Below are 17,188 nucleotides of genomic sequence, written 5' to 3'. Positions count from 1 at the left end.
GTTGTCAGTTACAAACTGTTAGGAGTTTGTTATGGAGGTGAGAGAGATGAGAGAGCACGAGGACGAGAGAGATGAGAGTGAGAGTTTTGAAACTGAGAAAATGAAAGGAATCAAAACGTCCTCATGATTTGTGAAGGAGAATATCTTATATAGGGTAGTGTATTGGACACTACTAGAAATCTCGCTTTTAGAGACCGATTTAGCGACCGAAAATCTACAAAATCGGTCACTAAATTCATTAGCGACTAAATTCGCGACCAATTTTTTGCAGTAGCAAAAACACTGGTCGCTAGTCCCTAGCGACCATTTCAGAGACCGATTTTACAGTGACTGAATTAGAGACCGATATTTGTGACCGATGTCAGCGACCGAATTTAGAGACCGATTTTGTGACTGATTTAGTATTAATTGCTCTACTCATTGGGACCAAAATTGCGACGGATTAAGAAGTGTTGCATGACAAAATCAGTCTCTATTTCCGTCTCTAACGTTTGAATTTTTTATTTATTATTAATAATTTACAATCCTTGTAATCAATTTTTTTAGATCTAATTTAATAGCTCAAAGTGTTTCATACACACCAAAAATGAAGACACAAAACAATATGAACATAATATATATAAGTATTACCAAATAGTTGTAAAAAAAAATACATAATCAATCCAAAATATAACCAAACTAAATTATCACTACTACACTTGCAAGTATAATTAGTGAATTGGTCTTCACCATCATCAAACACATACAAAAGGGGGAATAAATCTATTTCAATTCTTGCATACAAAAAGTCAATATCTTAACTCAAAAAACAAGACATACAAAAGTAAGCCACACTATTACACTTGTCATTCTTGACCTACTTGTTCACAATCATCAAACACATCATCACTATCATCAGCCACATCATCATTATCAGCCATATCATCTTCATGAACTTCATCTCTAATATATGGCTTGGCCTGATAATATAAGCTTTTAGTAAGTGAAGAGATATCTTGTTGAGATGTTGCTTGAATCAATTCTTCTCATTTATCTTTAAAGAACTAAAAAAAAAAATACTTTTGCATTATTCTCATGTATATATGTGAACTAATCCAGTTCAAAAGCTAAAGTTATTATATTTTTCATATCAAATTTCAAAACATACTAAGAAATATTTTCACTTCTCTAATAATAAAAAAAATTATAGAATGTTATTTGGTTGCATTTTCTTACATAGAGATTCTGTCAAAAACACTAACCAAAGCCCCCTATTGACATATCAGTAACTTCCAAAGGCATTTATGAAGAAATAAAATAAGATGGAATTATCATGTGGCCTCGAAGTTCTTGCCTGTATGCTAACAGTTCATAAGAGAACAGTTTTATCCTGTAATATGATACTAAAAGAAGATGTAAGATTCATGGTTTCTTCTTTTAGTATAACTTGTTTATAAGAATTTATTACTAATTTTTCTTTATTGAGTTCAATGTAACTTGTGTACCTAATGTAAAATGAATGAATATGACCTCAGAATCAACAACCACCAAAATCTAACATTTTTTACAATATGATCTAAAATGTAAAAGATAGAAGTAAACCTTATAGAAAGTCGGTTGCAAACATTAGGCAGAGCTACTTTGTTTGTTCCGACACATGGTCTCTCCTTTCTTTCAAGGATTAAACTTAGCCATGCACAATCAAAACCGATACTTGAATAAGAAACAAAGTAAAAGAGATAACTTAAATCTTAAAAGATAAAAATAAAACCCAAGTATCTAACCCAGTTCAAAAGAACTCGAACACTACAAATATAATCTAATTACATACACTTAGGAGAGATCAAATCAATTATGGTAACATTACTATCCTTACTTTCCTTACTTTCTCCGAAGCTCTAATCACTTTTTAGAACATACCAAAAAACATACAACAATACCGAAAAACAACGCTACGCTACCAAACAGCCTTGAGCAAAAAAACAAAAATAGATATAACAAACCAATTCCCTGCAGTCTATACTACTAAAATCTATGTCAGCCCTCCACACACTTGCGAACTTACCATGATTGAGGACTACCAAACACCACATAACACACATGCTCTGTTATCAATTACCACTAAAATGTGTTCGTATTAACACCAACAACTAACACTCATCAACATCTAAGTAACGCAATTTCCTTGATGCATTCAACACTCTTCAAATCCATGTTTTTAAATGCACAAATAACAATGCAAAGTTTTTAACATAATTTTATTATGCCTTATATAATCTTATTCCTTTTATCCATTTCAGTAAAAAAAATGATAAGAGGCAGCTGGTCATGACATGTATTTTTAACAAGAGTTCCAAAAAAACATATACATTTCATCAAACAGTTAATATCTTCAAGTAGTGAACATTAACACCTTCCAAGTTTCAACTAAATGAACCAAAGAAACCAAAGAGATTGTAATCAAACATCATCATACCTTTGAAACTACTGTTAAATGAGGCAACAAAGTCCATCCTCGTTCTTGTTTTTTATACCAACTAAATTTATACACACAGTAGAAAAAAGCGTTTCGATGTTAAGCCTACCAGTTGTTTTTTTTAGGTTGAAATTGGGGAATATCCAATTAGAATAAAGTGTGACGCTGATATTATACACACACATGATATTATATATAAAAACACATTTCAAGCACACCATTACCATTGTGAGGCCTATTCTTTACTAAGTGAACCACATATGCATTTGTAGACTACATTTAGAAAAGGAGGACGAAGCTCTTCACATACTTCATCTCTTTCTACTTGTGAACAAACATTATTTGACACGAGTCTTTCAATTCAAACACAAAACAAAAAGTTAAATATTAAAACTAAAATAAATAGACTAAAAGGGTATAAAACTGAAAAATAAAGTTGAAAAATATACCTAAAGAACACTCAGTGAGACACTACAATCTCATGGATCTTCCCCTGAATTTTTGTTAGAGCTTCTGTCACCATGCTTCCATTATATTCAAGTACAAAGTAAACAAAAATTAAGACAATAGAGAGAAAAATAAAATGAAATATTTTAACATCATATCTTTTCTGCAGAGTAATATATTCTTTAGCAATCCTGCGATGTCTCGTCTTTTCCCATAGACAGGTAAGATCTGTCTTATTTTTTTCAACTATCTGCGAGTTCCTAAAACAGAACCATCATAATCTGAGTTAATCGATTGAGATTAAGTAATTTTGAGTTATGAAATTGCAAAAATCAGCAAGAGAAAGTAACCTTAGCATTGATTTTAGGTTCTCGTCCGAAAAGGGGAGTTGTCTTCTTCTCTTTATCGTCAATGTCTGGTTTTGGGCTTCTTTGAGGGAACGAACTTGGTAGCCTTTGGTTTAGAAGGAGATTTGTGAGATTCAGATTTCCTCTCAAAACTTAGTGAGCAAGCATATTACGCATGTGGTAGATGCTTCATGTGCTTTTACGTGTTTGGCAAATGCATGGGTTTTTATGGAAAGTGGTAGTGAGACAAGAATGCTGCATGCTCCAAATTCTTCATGGTTATGATATCACCTTTGCATCCATATATCTTGACCTATAGGCACCCATTTGATTCACTTTCATGATCATTGCAAAGAGGGGATGGAGGACAACAATATTGGTGTTTGAAATATTGAAAGCTAAAGTTTGGAACTTGTTCAAATATGCCTTGGAAAGTAGAGATATACAGATGCATTGAGGCTATGCGCGCGCGGCCTAAGACTTGGCCTGATGCCTTTGCTAATATACACTTCCCAGGGGCCTCACTTTGAGGTCACTTATCTCAATGATCATTTGACCAAAATCAATGATTTCCATTTTATTGGATAGAGGACATGGGGGTGAAGAGATTGGCACCAAGTATAGGTCAAGGAGAGGCTTTGAACTCCTTAAAAATGAACTTGGAAATTTCCCACCAACTGTTTGTGGAAATGTTGCGCGTACACCCAGGAAAGGTGCCCTTGTCTGAAGCAATGCATGACTTTGTGAGGTCCTGACTTTGAGGCTTTGCAACCTTCTCATCTCCCAACCTAAATCAATGATTTTCAAACCAATGGATAGAGGGTATAGAGATGATTAGATTCATACCAAGTTTGAATTTATAAGGATCTTGTAATTCTGTAAAACTGGCTTCAGAGATGGCATACCATGTGTTTGTTAAATTGCTCGCGTATATGCCTAACCATTTTGCCCAACAATATGACTTGGATGACTTGGGATCTTCACTCTTTGCACCTTTGTATCTTTTCAACCATGATTCAAATGGAAAAACTCTTAACTACAAAGTTGTAGTGTGCCATGAGATGAACAATTTTGGTGTTTAGCTTGTCTTGAATTGAAGCCTAGAAACACGTGTAAAATGGACGTGAAGTGAGCTGATCAACCATTTCCAAATCTTTCAAAAAAATTCTAAGTGTAGAAACTTCCAATTATGGTAATTTCCTAATTCAACTAACTTTCCATTTTTGGAAACTTTGATAATTCTTGGTTTTAATTTATCTTGTCGACTTTTCTTGACCAATTTTCTTCCCACCTTCAATATTGGACAATTGACCTTGACTTTGACCAAAAAGTCAACTGTTCTGATTTTCTCCGTTCCAGATGAGTTTTCCCGATTAATCAGCTTCAATCCAATTTCAATCAATCTTCAATCAATAAACTCCACTGAATACTTCCTCAGGGTACCAACATTTTTCATACTCAAAAGTTACCTCCTGATTAAATGTTGACCGAAAAGTCAACTGTGTTGACCTTAGTCAAAACCCTAATTTTAGGGAGGCTAGATGATCCAGAAGCTTGTATCTTTCAATCAGAGCTTTGAATTGAAGGTAATGGAGTCCTAATCTCAGGAGAACTTCAATGCAGATGATGCCACACAATCAAGCCTCAGATCTTCTCTTCTAAACCAAGAAATATTTTCCACAAAGCCTTTTTTCTTATCAATTTCTGAATAGTAACCATGATATGAATGAATGTAATGGATGAATGACCTAGATGAAGTATGCACATAAATGTGATGTGAGAAACAATTAGGAATAAATAATGGGCAAATTTTGGGGTGCAACAACCAGCATCCCGATGCCTCCGGGATGAAGAAGTGGAAGTAGACGGGGCCTATGCATTAGGTTATGGACTACCCTGTGCACTAGGGGTAGCCTAAGTTGTAGGCTGTGTTGGAACAGCTGGAACAGATGCACCTATAGAACCCTTAGCAACTATCATGCTCTGTGCAGGTCGAACAGATGCCTCTTGTGCAACCCGCCCATGTATAAGCCAGTTCGTCCTATCAGCCATAAGATCTGCAAGGTATAACAAATAAATTTAAATTAGATACAAATAAATTATTAAAAAAAAAAAGAAAAATAAAACAACATTTAACTCCATATATGTACATATGGAAAGCTTCCGTAGGTATAACTATGGAAGTACCCAGTATTTAAAACATCTAGGGTGTTCCGGAGCTGCATCTATGGAAAAACCCTACCGTTAACGTTTTTGTAGATGCACCTCTAGAACCTTTTGCAATTCTTCAATCGCGATAATGTCGTCTGAAACCCTTAAAAATCCAATTTTTGATGCCATGATCATCCGTTTAACACAACAAACAATATCTACATTGTCTCTAAAATATGTTTATAAAACTATTTAAGGATTTCTACCCCTAATAGTATATTCCAACTCTTTTACAGGAAATACTCAAAAATACCTCGAAAACTTACCGATTATATTGAGTTTTGAATGATTTGGAGTATGTTGATCTTGAAGTTGTTGCTCGCTCTCGAACTCGAGTGAAAAAAGCAAGTTTGGTGGAAAATATTTTTTTGGTGGTATGATAGAGTTTGAAGAGTTGGAAGATGAGAAGTTAAGAATGAGGGAGGAGAAGAGAGTTTGGCGCGAGTTTATCAAAAAAGGTTCCGGAGATATATATATAAGAGGAATTAATCCGTAGATGCACCTACGGATTAAACCAACATTGAGTAAAAAAAGTGCATCCGGAGATATACCTCCGGAAGCATAGGGTATTTTTGGAAACGCACATGGTGCACAAGAACCCCAAGGAGTGAGGTAAGAAATTTCCTTATTTTAAAAAACAATGCCCAAACTAAATGTCAAAAATCTAGCCCAACACAGTACATGAAATAAACCAATTGCAATATTCATACCGAGTTTTGTATGATAAATTTTAAGGGTTTTAGGGGTGCTTGTTCGCCATGATAAAAAGTCATAAATATCTCTAGATTTTAGAGATGAAATTTCGAACGCACCTATATTACACACTCTCAATTCTTTCGTGAGTTAGTTACTCCATGTTGTCCAAAAAAATTGGAGATGCATTTTAGTATCCATATTAGAGTGAATTCGGGGGTGCATCTCTGTAATAGCCATTATTTCAAAACTCATTGAGTTTTGCAGACGTGCACCTCAATAATATACAATGTCATCTCAAACCAAAAACCAACAAAAGATGCAGAAATTCGAAGAAAAACATAAATTAATATCAAAATATGTAATATAACATAGATAATTGTTACCATCAATTCGACATTAAATTTCATCAAAACATTACAATATCATTAGAATTACCCTTTGTTTGGTTTATATAGAGATGCATTTTTGAATTACCCTTTGTTTGGTAGTTTTTGCAATTAGAATGGGGATAATCCGGAAGTGCATCTCTCAAAATGCCTGATAGGCCTAGTGTTCATACATAACATGTTTAACGTACGGACATAGTTGTTAATAGGTTGAAACTTTTTTTAATTGACCCCTCAATTGTTATACAATTAATGTTGAATATACACTAGATATGTATCAAGTTGCATCGAAATTACATAAGTGACAACAATACATGTAACAACCCAATTCTACCCCGCAAGTATAAGCGAAACTCAGAGTGCATTCAAAAATATTCATCAAAAGATGGGATGTCACATTTCAACTTAACCAAACAAACATGCTTATATTGCTTTTAACAAAGATACATAGCATTCGGAAACAAAACTTTATCCAACATACTTCCAATTTTAACTTATAAACATCTTTCAATTCAACTTAAAACAAAGGTCATTAGGGAATACAACAATCAAATAATAACGACTAATCCCCCCGAATGCTATGTATCAGAGCAATAGTGTCATACCCCAAAATTTTCCCATCATATTTCAAGCTATTTTGATTCACCTGACTTTCAAATACTCAAGAGCTACACATGAATTGGGCATGCTCATCCTTCTCCTAAGCGAAAGGTCCCCAACTAGGGTTTTGTTTCTTCTCAGGGAAAAGATATTTTTGATACCTCAAGTGGACTTCATGGCTTCCTATATGCTTCAAAGAATCCCCATATTAATTTTCAAGCTTTGATTCACAAGATTGCTCAGTCAATGGTTCAAAGGGTCAACAGTCAATTATGCTAGGTCAAAAGTCAACTATGGTCAAATCACAGTCAAAACTCCTGATTTTTGGTCAACATCAATATTTTGAAGTCACATTCATCATTTGATAAATGGTTGATCATGATTCATCAAGGAAAGCTCAGAAATCAACAAAAGTACAAGTTACTAAATTAGGGTTTTGAATTGAAAGTCAACCCATCTTTGACTGGCCATAAGTCTCTCATACTTTATCAGAAATTCCTCAACCGAAGCTCATTCTCAAGGAAATTCAGTTCTCTACAACTTTGATGTTGGGCTCAAGACCAAGAAATGCATCATTTGAGAGATATGGACCAAGACATTATAGGTCCTTCTAAAAGTCAACAAAAAGTCATCTTTTTGCAAAGAAGTGTACATGAACATGGAAGCTTCAATGAAGATGATACCAAAAGGATATTTTAGAGGACTCTTTGAGCTTTCTAAAAAGTATAAGAACACCTTCATATGATTAAAAATGAGGGAGATATGCTTGATACAAGTTGGTCTATTTTCAAGAAAAGTGTGAAAACCTAAATGATCAAATTCAAAGTAATGAGTAATGGGCCTTAACATTTGTTTTGTCCACATGATTTTGAGTCCAAAAGAGGCCTAATGGTCAATTTATATTATTATTATGATATTTATTTTATTTATACTTGATTTTTATCATTTAAAAGTCAAATAAAATCAAATAAAATCATAAAATAGTGAAATAAATTATATGATTTTTATTAATATAAAGAAGACCAATTTCGTTTGGCATAGTTATGGAGAGAGATTGAACCAAAAGAAGAAAGAATATATGATTTTTAATCAAATTTCATATCTTCCCAATTATATGATTTCCTTCCTAAACTAATGACCTAATATTGTCTCTTATATAAACACAAGAATATTCAGTAGTTGGGGGGACGAATAAGAGAGCAAGGACCAAGGATGCAAAGTCACAAAAATTATCAAGTAAGTGAGAAGTTCGTGTTCCTCTTTTCAGACCCATTCCAAGCCAAAAAATCTTCCCAATCGTTTCTCCAGGTATCATAGGGTAAGATTGAACTATGGTTTAGGCCTTACAACACGTATCATGGTTCTGTCATGTTCATATTTTTGTTCATGCATGTTTGAATTTCGTTTGTTGTGTTCTAATGCGTTTCAACAGATTCTAATGGTATAGTTGAGTTCCTTGCGTGATTTAGAGAAGGTATGGATCGTTGAGACGGAACCATAACGCGTAGGTTGAAACCCACCATGGCTAGGGCACAAAGTTGGTCTCTCTTTGTGTTCATACTTACAGCTGTTTTTAGGCCCAAAAGACCACACCATTGAATTTGTAGCGTCCTATTTGGTAGATCTGGACGCTCTTGTTCTTCCACTAACACGTTTTATGAGCTCTTGTTTGTTTCCAGAAACGCAGGAAAAATATGCAGGAAAAAGCATAACTAAATCCGGAGGAATTTCCGCAGGGCTGGAGGAAGAGAAGGATGAATAGTGGAATATGAATGCGTGGCGCTTTCAAGTGGTATTACTGGCCGGTCAAAGATCCAGCGCATCTCTCCTCACCTGATTGGACAGTGCACAACGATAGCACAACCGGCTGAGAGTATGGTCCTTTTAACTTCAAAGACCTGGGTTTGAACCCAGGCTTTTTTACAGTTTTTATTTGAGTTTCTTTGCATGCAGATCCGGTACTGTGCTCAAACACGAGACCACCCTAAGCCTTCAACCATGAGCCTTCAGATCTCTGCCTAAGCCAGATCAAGGGTCTCAGAGTGCGCGACCACCATGAACCTTCGTGGATTCAACATAGGGAATCCTACGCCCCCATTTATTCTTGTTTTTGTTTATTCTTTGTTTTTACTTTAGTTTAGTTTATTTGTTTTAATTAACTAGTTAACCTTTAACCATTAAAATTAACCCTTAAACAATTAGGATTAGGATTTTATTCCTTTCATAAAAGAAATCAATCAACAAAAATCACAAAAAATATGGTTGTTTTAAATTAATTTGATTTTATTTCTTAACTAATTTTAGTTAATTAGGATTAGTTGTCCTTATTATTTCAGGGTATTAATTTAGAATTAGGATTAGTTAAATAATTAAATTAACTTAGGTTTTCACTTAACCTCCTTAAAACCTGATTTTTTCCAACTCGATTCTTCTTCTCACCTCACACTCCAATGAATGTCGCGTGCTTGTTTTGAATTTCTGCCTTTTATTTAATTGTCTATTTTATTGTTTATTTAAATTCTAGAAATCGATGTATAGGTCGCAAGGTTATTTTTGTAATAGCGTAGGAACCTTTACTTTTCGCAATTTACTTTCCGCATCATATAACTGCGATATACTTGTTAGATGTATGGCTAATAGGATTGCATGAGAAGATTAAAATCAACCGTTAGCTCACTAACTTCAAAATAAATAACTGAATCTAACACACTCTTGTTCACACACACACACACACACCTTTAGGGTTTCCCCTCTTGGTTGCTTTTCAAAAAATAATAGTCAAGTCCCTCGAAGTGTAGGGATACCCTAGCACATGCGGCCTACGATTCAAAATCATCATTTACCCTTCGGAATAAAGATCATAGTCCCTTCGAGTTGCCTACGATGAAATGATCTTGTTCCTCGAGTTGCCTTCGATAAATGATGATAGTCCCTTCGGATTACTAAGGTATCTCTACTGGTTGCCTAAATGACTATTCACATCTCATAGGACTTCCTACCCTCTTTATGGTATGGATAGCCCCTATTGTTAGAACAAGATTTGTTCTTATCAATTATCTTAGTTTTGATGATAACAATAATATGAATTTTGCTTAAGATAATATGGTACTCTAATCCAATGCAATTTCCCTTTCAGGAAATATATAAAGAGTACGCATAATTCAGCGCTCAGAAGTTGTGTCTCAAATGGTTCAGCATGCAACATCAGAACATGGTCTGGCAAGACATCAGAAGATGGTCGAAGCAGAATCAGAACATGGCATCAGAAGAACATGAGATCAGAAGCACTGAAGATCAGAAGATGGTATCACGCAACAGAAGCACTTCAAGATCAGAAGATCAGAAGATGCTATGCACCAAGCTGTTTTGACTCTGATGATATTCAAACGTCGTATTCACAAACATCAGATCAGAAGGAAGTACAGGTGGCAGACTACGCTGACTGACAAAAGGAACGTTAAAGCTACTAAAGGCAACGTCAGTAGATACAGCGTGAACAAGGCTCGAGGTAGTTGACAAAAGCGTATAACATTAAATGCAATGCTGTACGGAACACGCAAAGCATTAAATGCACTCAACGGTCATCTTCTCAACGCCTATAAATATGAAGTTCTGATGAGAAGCAAGGTTAACCAATTCTTAACAACTCTGAACGAAAATAAACTTGCTGAAACGCTATTCAATCAAAGCTCAGAATCTTCATCAACTCATTACATTGCTGTTGTAATATCTTAGTGAGATTAAGCTTAAACGATAAGAGAAATATCACAGTTTGTGATTATAGCTTTTAAGAAGCATTTGTAAACTCTTGAATAGATTACATTAAGTTGTAAGGAACTAGAGTGATCGTGTGATCAGTATACTCTAGGAAGTCTTAGCAGTTGGCTGAGCAGTTTGTAACTAGAGTGATCAGGTTGATCAGTAGACTCTAGAAAAGTCTTAGAAGTTGTCTAAGCAGTTGTTCCTGGAGTGATCAAGTTGTGATCAGAATACTCTAGAAGACTTAGTCGTGGACTAAGTGGAAAACCATTGTAATCCGTGCGATTAGTGGATTAAATCCTCAGGTTGAGGTAAATCATCTCTGCGGGGGTGGACTGGAGTAGCTTCGTTAACAGCGAACCAGGATAAAAATAATTGTGCAATTTATTTTTATCGTCCAAGATTTAAAGTCACACTTATTCAATCCCCCCCTTTCTAAGTGTTTTTCTATCCTTCAATTGGCATCAGAGCGCCGGTTCTAAGGTGCAAGCACTTAACCGTGTTTAGAAAAGATTCAGGAAGAGAAAAACGCTTCATTTAAAAGATGGCTGGTGAAACTCCGACAAATCCACCTGCATCTACATCTGGCTCTGCTGAGCAATACAACGGTAACAATGGTTATACAAGACCGCCGGTATTTGAGGGTGAAAACTTTGAATACTGGAAAGATAAACTGGAAAGTTACTTTCTTGGTCTAGATGGTGATCTATGGGATCTTCTGATGGATGGTTACAAACATCCAGTAAATGCCAGTGGCGTAAAGCTGACAAGGCAAGAAATGAATGATGATCAAAAGAAGCATTTCAGGAATCATCATAAATGCAGAACTGTTTTGCTGAATGCTATTTCTCATGTTGAGTATGAGAAAATATCAAACAGGGAAACAGCCTATGATATATATGAGTCCTTGAAAATGACTCATGAAGGAAATGCTCAAGTCAAGGAGACAAAAGCTCTTGCCTTAATCCAGAAGTATGAAGCCTTCAAGATGGAGGATGATGAAGACATTGAAAAGATGTTTTCGAGATTTCAAACTCTGACTACTGGATTGAGAGTTCTTGACAAAGGATACACCAAGGCTGATCATGTGAAGAAGATCATCAGAAGCTTACCCAGAAGATGGGGTCCTATGGTGACTGCATTCAAGATTGCAAAGAATCTGAATGAAGTTTCTCTGGAAGAGCTGATCAGTGCCTTGAGAAGCCATGAAATTGAGCTGGATGCAAATGAGCCTCAAAAGAAAGGTAAGTCTATTGCATTAAAATCTAATATCAAGAAATGCACTAACGCTTTTCAGGCCAAAGAAGAAGATCCTGAAGAATCAGAATCTGAAGAAGAAGATGAACTGTCCATGATTTCCAGAAGGGTAAATCAACTCTGGAAGAGCAAGCAAAGGAAGTTCAGAGGCTTCAGAAGTTCAAAGAGATTTGAACATGGAGAATCTTCTGATGAAAGAAGATCTGACAAGAAGAAGGTCATGTGCTATGAATGCAATGAGCCAGGACACTTCAGGAATGAATGTCCAAATCTTCAGAAGGAGAATCCCAAGAAGAAGTTTCATAAGAAGAAAGGTCTTATGGCAACCTGGGATGAGTCAGAAGATGATTCAGAAGATGAGCAGGCCAACTGTGCGCTGATGGCGACAGAAGATGACGGATCAGAATCTACATCAGAATCAGATTCTGAAGAGGTATTTTCTGAACTTACTAGAGATGAGTTAGTTTCCGGATTAACTGAACTTCTGGAATCCAAGTCTCAGATTTGTATTAAATACAAAAAGCTGAAAAAGCTATTTGAATTTGAAACAAAGAGGCTTGAATTGGAAAATTCTGAATTGAAAGATAAACTTTTAAAATTATCCAATGATGTTGGATCTCCTTCTAATTCAGAAAAATCCACTCCTAGTCTAAACCATATTCTGAAAGAATATGATTTAAGTTTCAGGAAGTTCTTATCTAGAAGTATTGGCAGAAGTCAGCTAGCTTCTATGATATATGCCGTATCTGGAAACAAAAGAGTTGGCATTGGTTATGAGGGTGAAACCCCATACAAACTTGAACCTGTTGATGAAATGAAACTCACATACAAGCCATTGTATGATCAGTTCAAGTATGGCCACTCTCATGATATTAGGCACACTTCACATGCACAAAGTTTTCACATAACACACACCAAGAAGCATGTGACACAACCTAGGAAATATCATGAAACTCATATTAAAAATTATCATGCTGTTCCTCCTATTGCTTATAATGTCAAACCCAAGTTCAATCAGAACTTGAGAAAATCTAACAAGAAAGGACCCAAGAAAATGTGGGTACCTAAGGATAAGATTATTCCTATTGCAGATATCCTTGGCTGCAAGAAGGACAAAGCACAACATGTCATGGTACCTGGACTCTGGATGCTCACGACACATGACAGGAAGAAGGTCTATGTTCCAAGACCTGGTGCTTAAGTCTGGAGGAGAAGTCAAGTTTGGAGGAGATCAGAAGGGCAAGATAATTGGCTCTGGAACTATAAAGTCTGGTAACTCTCCTTCCATTTCTAATGTACTTCTTGTAGAAGGATTAACTCATAACCTCTTATCTATCAGTCAATTAAGTGACAATGGTTATGATATAATCTTCAATCAAAAGTCTTGCAAGGCTGTAAATCAGAAGGATGGCTCAATCCTATTTACAGGCAAGAGGAAGAACAACATTTATAAGACAGATCTGCAAGATCTTATGAGTCAGAAGGTGACTTGTCTTATGACTGTTTCTGAAGAGCAGTGGGTCTGGCACAGGAGATTAGGTCATGCTAGTTTGAGAAAGATCTCTCAGATTAACAAACTGAATCTTGTCAGAGGACTCCCTAATCTGAAATTCAAATCAGATGCTCTTTGTGAAGCATGTCAGAAGGGCAAGTTCTCCAAACCTGCATTCAAGTCTAAGAATGTTGTTTCTACCTCAAGGCCATTAGAACTCTTGCACATTGATCTGTTTGGACCAGTCAAAACAGCATCTGTCAGAGGAAAGAAATATGGATTAGTCATCGTAGATGATTATAGTCGCTGGACGTGGGTAAAATTCTTGAAACACAAGGATGAGACTCATTCAGTGTTCTTTGATTTCTGCATTCAGATTCAATCTGAAAAAGAGTGTAAAATCATAAAGGTCAGAAGTGATCATGGTGGTGAATTTGAGAACAGATCCTTTGAAGAGTTCTTCAAAGAGAATGGTATTGCCCATGATTTCTCTTGTCCTAGAACTCCACAACAAAATGGAGTTGTAGAGCGAAAGAATAGGACTCTGCAAGAAATGGCCAGAACCATGATCAATGAAACCAATATGGCTAAGCATTTCTGGGAAGAAGCAATAAACACTGCATGCTATATTCAGAATAGAATCTCTATCAGACCTATTCTAAATAAGACTCCCTATGAATTGTGGAAGAATAAAAGGCCCAACATTTCATATTTCCATCCTTTTGGATGTGTATGTTTTATTCTGAACACTAAAGATCGTCTTGGTAAGTTTGATTCCAAAGCTCAAAAATGTTTTCTTCTTGGATATTCTGAACGCTCAAAAGGCTACAGAGTATACAATACTGAAACATTGATTGTGGAAGAATCAATCAATATCAGGTTTGATGATAAGCTTGGTTCTGAAAAACCAAAGCAGGTTGATAATTTTGCAGGTTATGATATTGACATATCAGAAGTTGTTGAGCCAAGAAGCAATGCATCAGAAGCAGAGCTTCTCAGAAGCAAAGAATCTGAAGATCAAGTATCAGCTTCTCTGGAGGATCTAAGTATTTCTGAAGAACCATCTGTCAGAAGATCATCTAGACTCATCTCTGGTCATTCAGAAGATGTCATTCTCGGAAAGAAGGATGATCCAATCAGAACAAGAGCATTCCTTAAGAACAATGCAGACTGTCAATTAGGTCTTGTATCTTTGATCGAGCCAACTTCTGTTGATCATGCTCTAAAAGATCCAGACTGGATAATTGCTATGCAAGAAGAACTGAATCAGTTTACAAGGAATGATGTTTGGGATCTTGTTCCTAGACCAGATGGATTCAATATAATTGGTACAAAATGGGTCTTCAGAAACAAGCTCAGTGAGAAAGGTGAAGTGGTAAGGAACAAAGCCAGACTGGTGGCTCAGGGTTATAGTCAGCAAGAAGGGATTGATTATACAGAAACCTTTGCACCAGTGGCCAGGTTAGAGTCTATTCGTCTATTAATTTCTTTTGCCACTCAACATAACATCACTCTCTATCAGATGGATGTTAAGAGTGCCTTCTTAAATGGTTATATAGATGAAGAAGTTTATGTCCATCAACCTCCTGGTTTTGAAGACTCTATGTCTCCGAATCATGTGTTTAAACTAAAGAAATCATTATATGGATTGAAGCAAGCTCCCAGAGCTTGGTATGAACGCTTAAGTTCTTTCCTTCTAGATAATGGTTTCACTAGAGGAAAAGTGGACATTACTCTCTTTTGTAAAACCTTTGAAAAGGATATTTTAATCTGTCAAATATATGTAGATGATATTATTTTTGGAACATCTAATGCTACACTTGGAAAGGAGTTTGCTAAGTCTATGCAGGCTGAGTTTGAAATGAGCATGATGGGAGAACTCAAGTATTTCCTTGGAATACAAATAAATCAAACATCAGAAGGAACACATGTTCACCAAACCAAGTATGTGAAGGAACTTCTGAAGAAGTTTAATCTTCTGGACTGCAAAGAAGCCAAAACTCCTATGCATCCAACATGCATCCTAGGTAAGGATGAGGTAAGTAAGAAGGTAGATCAGAAGTTATACAGAGGTATGATTGGATCTCTTCTATATTTGACTGCTTCTAGACCTGACATTCTGTTCAGTGTTTGTTTGTGTGCTAGATTCCAATCAGATCCTAGAGAATCTCATTTAACTGCTGTTAAGAGAATTCTAAGGTATCTGAAAGGTACTACTAATGTTGGTTTAGTTTACAGAAAATCTAAAGAATACAACTTAGTAGGATTCTGAGATGCTTCTATGCAAGAAGCAGATGCTGAAGATCATGTTGCTAAAACTGTCCCTGTTGAGGAAATTCCTGCAAATGATCTATCTATGGAAGCTGCAGATCAACATGCCATTCCTGTGGTTGAAAGCGGTGAAGCTTCTTCTGGTGAATCTTCTCGTCTTGCAAGGACTCTAGAAGAAATTCAGAAGAGACAGGATGAGCAAAGCTCACTCAATGATCAGTATAGCGCTTTCATGGTGAGGCAAGAAGGACACAACAATATGGTTCAAGAGATGCTGACCAAGATCTTGTCAAGACTAGGGCCATCTTAGATTGAGTCTGTGTTGTTTCTTTCTTCTCGTTGCATCTGTCTTTGTGCATCTGATCTTTCTTATCTTCATGTACTTCTGTACCTGCTGGTTGAACTTCAATGAAATCATCTTCTTCCTTCGTGTGTTTCGTTTTGTTTGTCTCTGAATCTTTTTTGCTTTTTGATGATATGACAAAAAGGGGGAGAAGATAAATGATAAATGATTTGATTAAATCTATCAGTTGCTGGGTAAAGAGGCTCCCACACATTCACTAACAAGAACTGCAAGTTCTATATGGTTTAAGTGTTTTGCAGGTACAGAGAAGTGAAGTGAATCTTCAGAAGCAAACACTAGAAGCAAAACCATAAGAAGCGTTATTCTGTAAAAGGAATAAGCTCTTGGAAACTGAAGCAAGCTGAGTGCTGTCAAGCTTCAGAGATCAGAAGCAAGAAAGAAGAATGAATCAGAAGCACTGATAATAGAATTTGAATGTCATTGTCTATCCTGTTCTGACAAAATTCTATTTGCTCTGATACATATAATGTTATGGCTCTGATACATTATTTGCTCTGATACATTATTTCAGCCTATATGGCTCTGATACATATAATGTGTTCAAACATACATTTTATGTTCTAACTCGTTCATGCTGACTTTTGTCGTTTAGTTTTTGTTCTGTAACATTTCAGGATGTAGAGATGCTCTGATGATGCTCTGGTACATTCAACAATGTTCTGATACAAATCTAGCATGAAGTGATGTTGGTAGACATTCAAAGTTCTGAAGCTATCCGAGGGAAGCAGAAATCAGAAGATGTGAATGTTCTAAAAGATCCAGAAAACTCAAGTTCTGAAGCTGTCCTCAATGGAAGCAGAAGTCAGAAGCTGTGAATGTTCTGAAGATCAAAGAAATTCAAGTTCTGAAGCTGTCCACGATGGAAGCAGGAATCAGAAGCTGTGAGTGTTCTAAGGATCTAAA

General features: G+C 35.9%; 1 long non-coding RNA gene across 2 annotated transcripts; it reads right to left on the bottom strand.

Annotated features, from left to right (window-relative positions):
* Positions 1-729: 729 nt before the first annotated feature.
* Positions 730-3,379, bottom strand: LOC131640785 (uncharacterized). Of its 2 annotated transcripts, XR_009295336.1 has the most exons (4): positions 3,253-3,379; positions 2,905-3,162; positions 1,582-1,665; positions 730-1,043 (listed from the first exon to the last, which is right to left on the bottom strand). It is a non-coding gene; the product is annotated as an uncharacterized LOC131640785 (long non-coding RNA). The 2 variants fall into 2 exon arrangements; XR_009295335.1 differs by having other exon boundaries at positions 1,582-3,162.
* Between the last annotated feature and the right edge of the window lie 13,809 nt (positions 3,380-17,188).

This window comes from Vicia villosa, unplaced genomic scaffold, assembly GCF_029867415.1.
Source record: "Vicia villosa cultivar HV-30 ecotype Madison, WI unplaced genomic scaffold, Vvil1.0 ctg.003314F_1_1, whole genome shotgun sequence".
Taxonomy (NCBI): Eukaryota; Viridiplantae; Streptophyta; class Magnoliopsida; order Fabales; family Fabaceae; genus Vicia; species Vicia villosa.
This window is presented reverse-complemented; position numbering and strand designations above follow the sequence as displayed.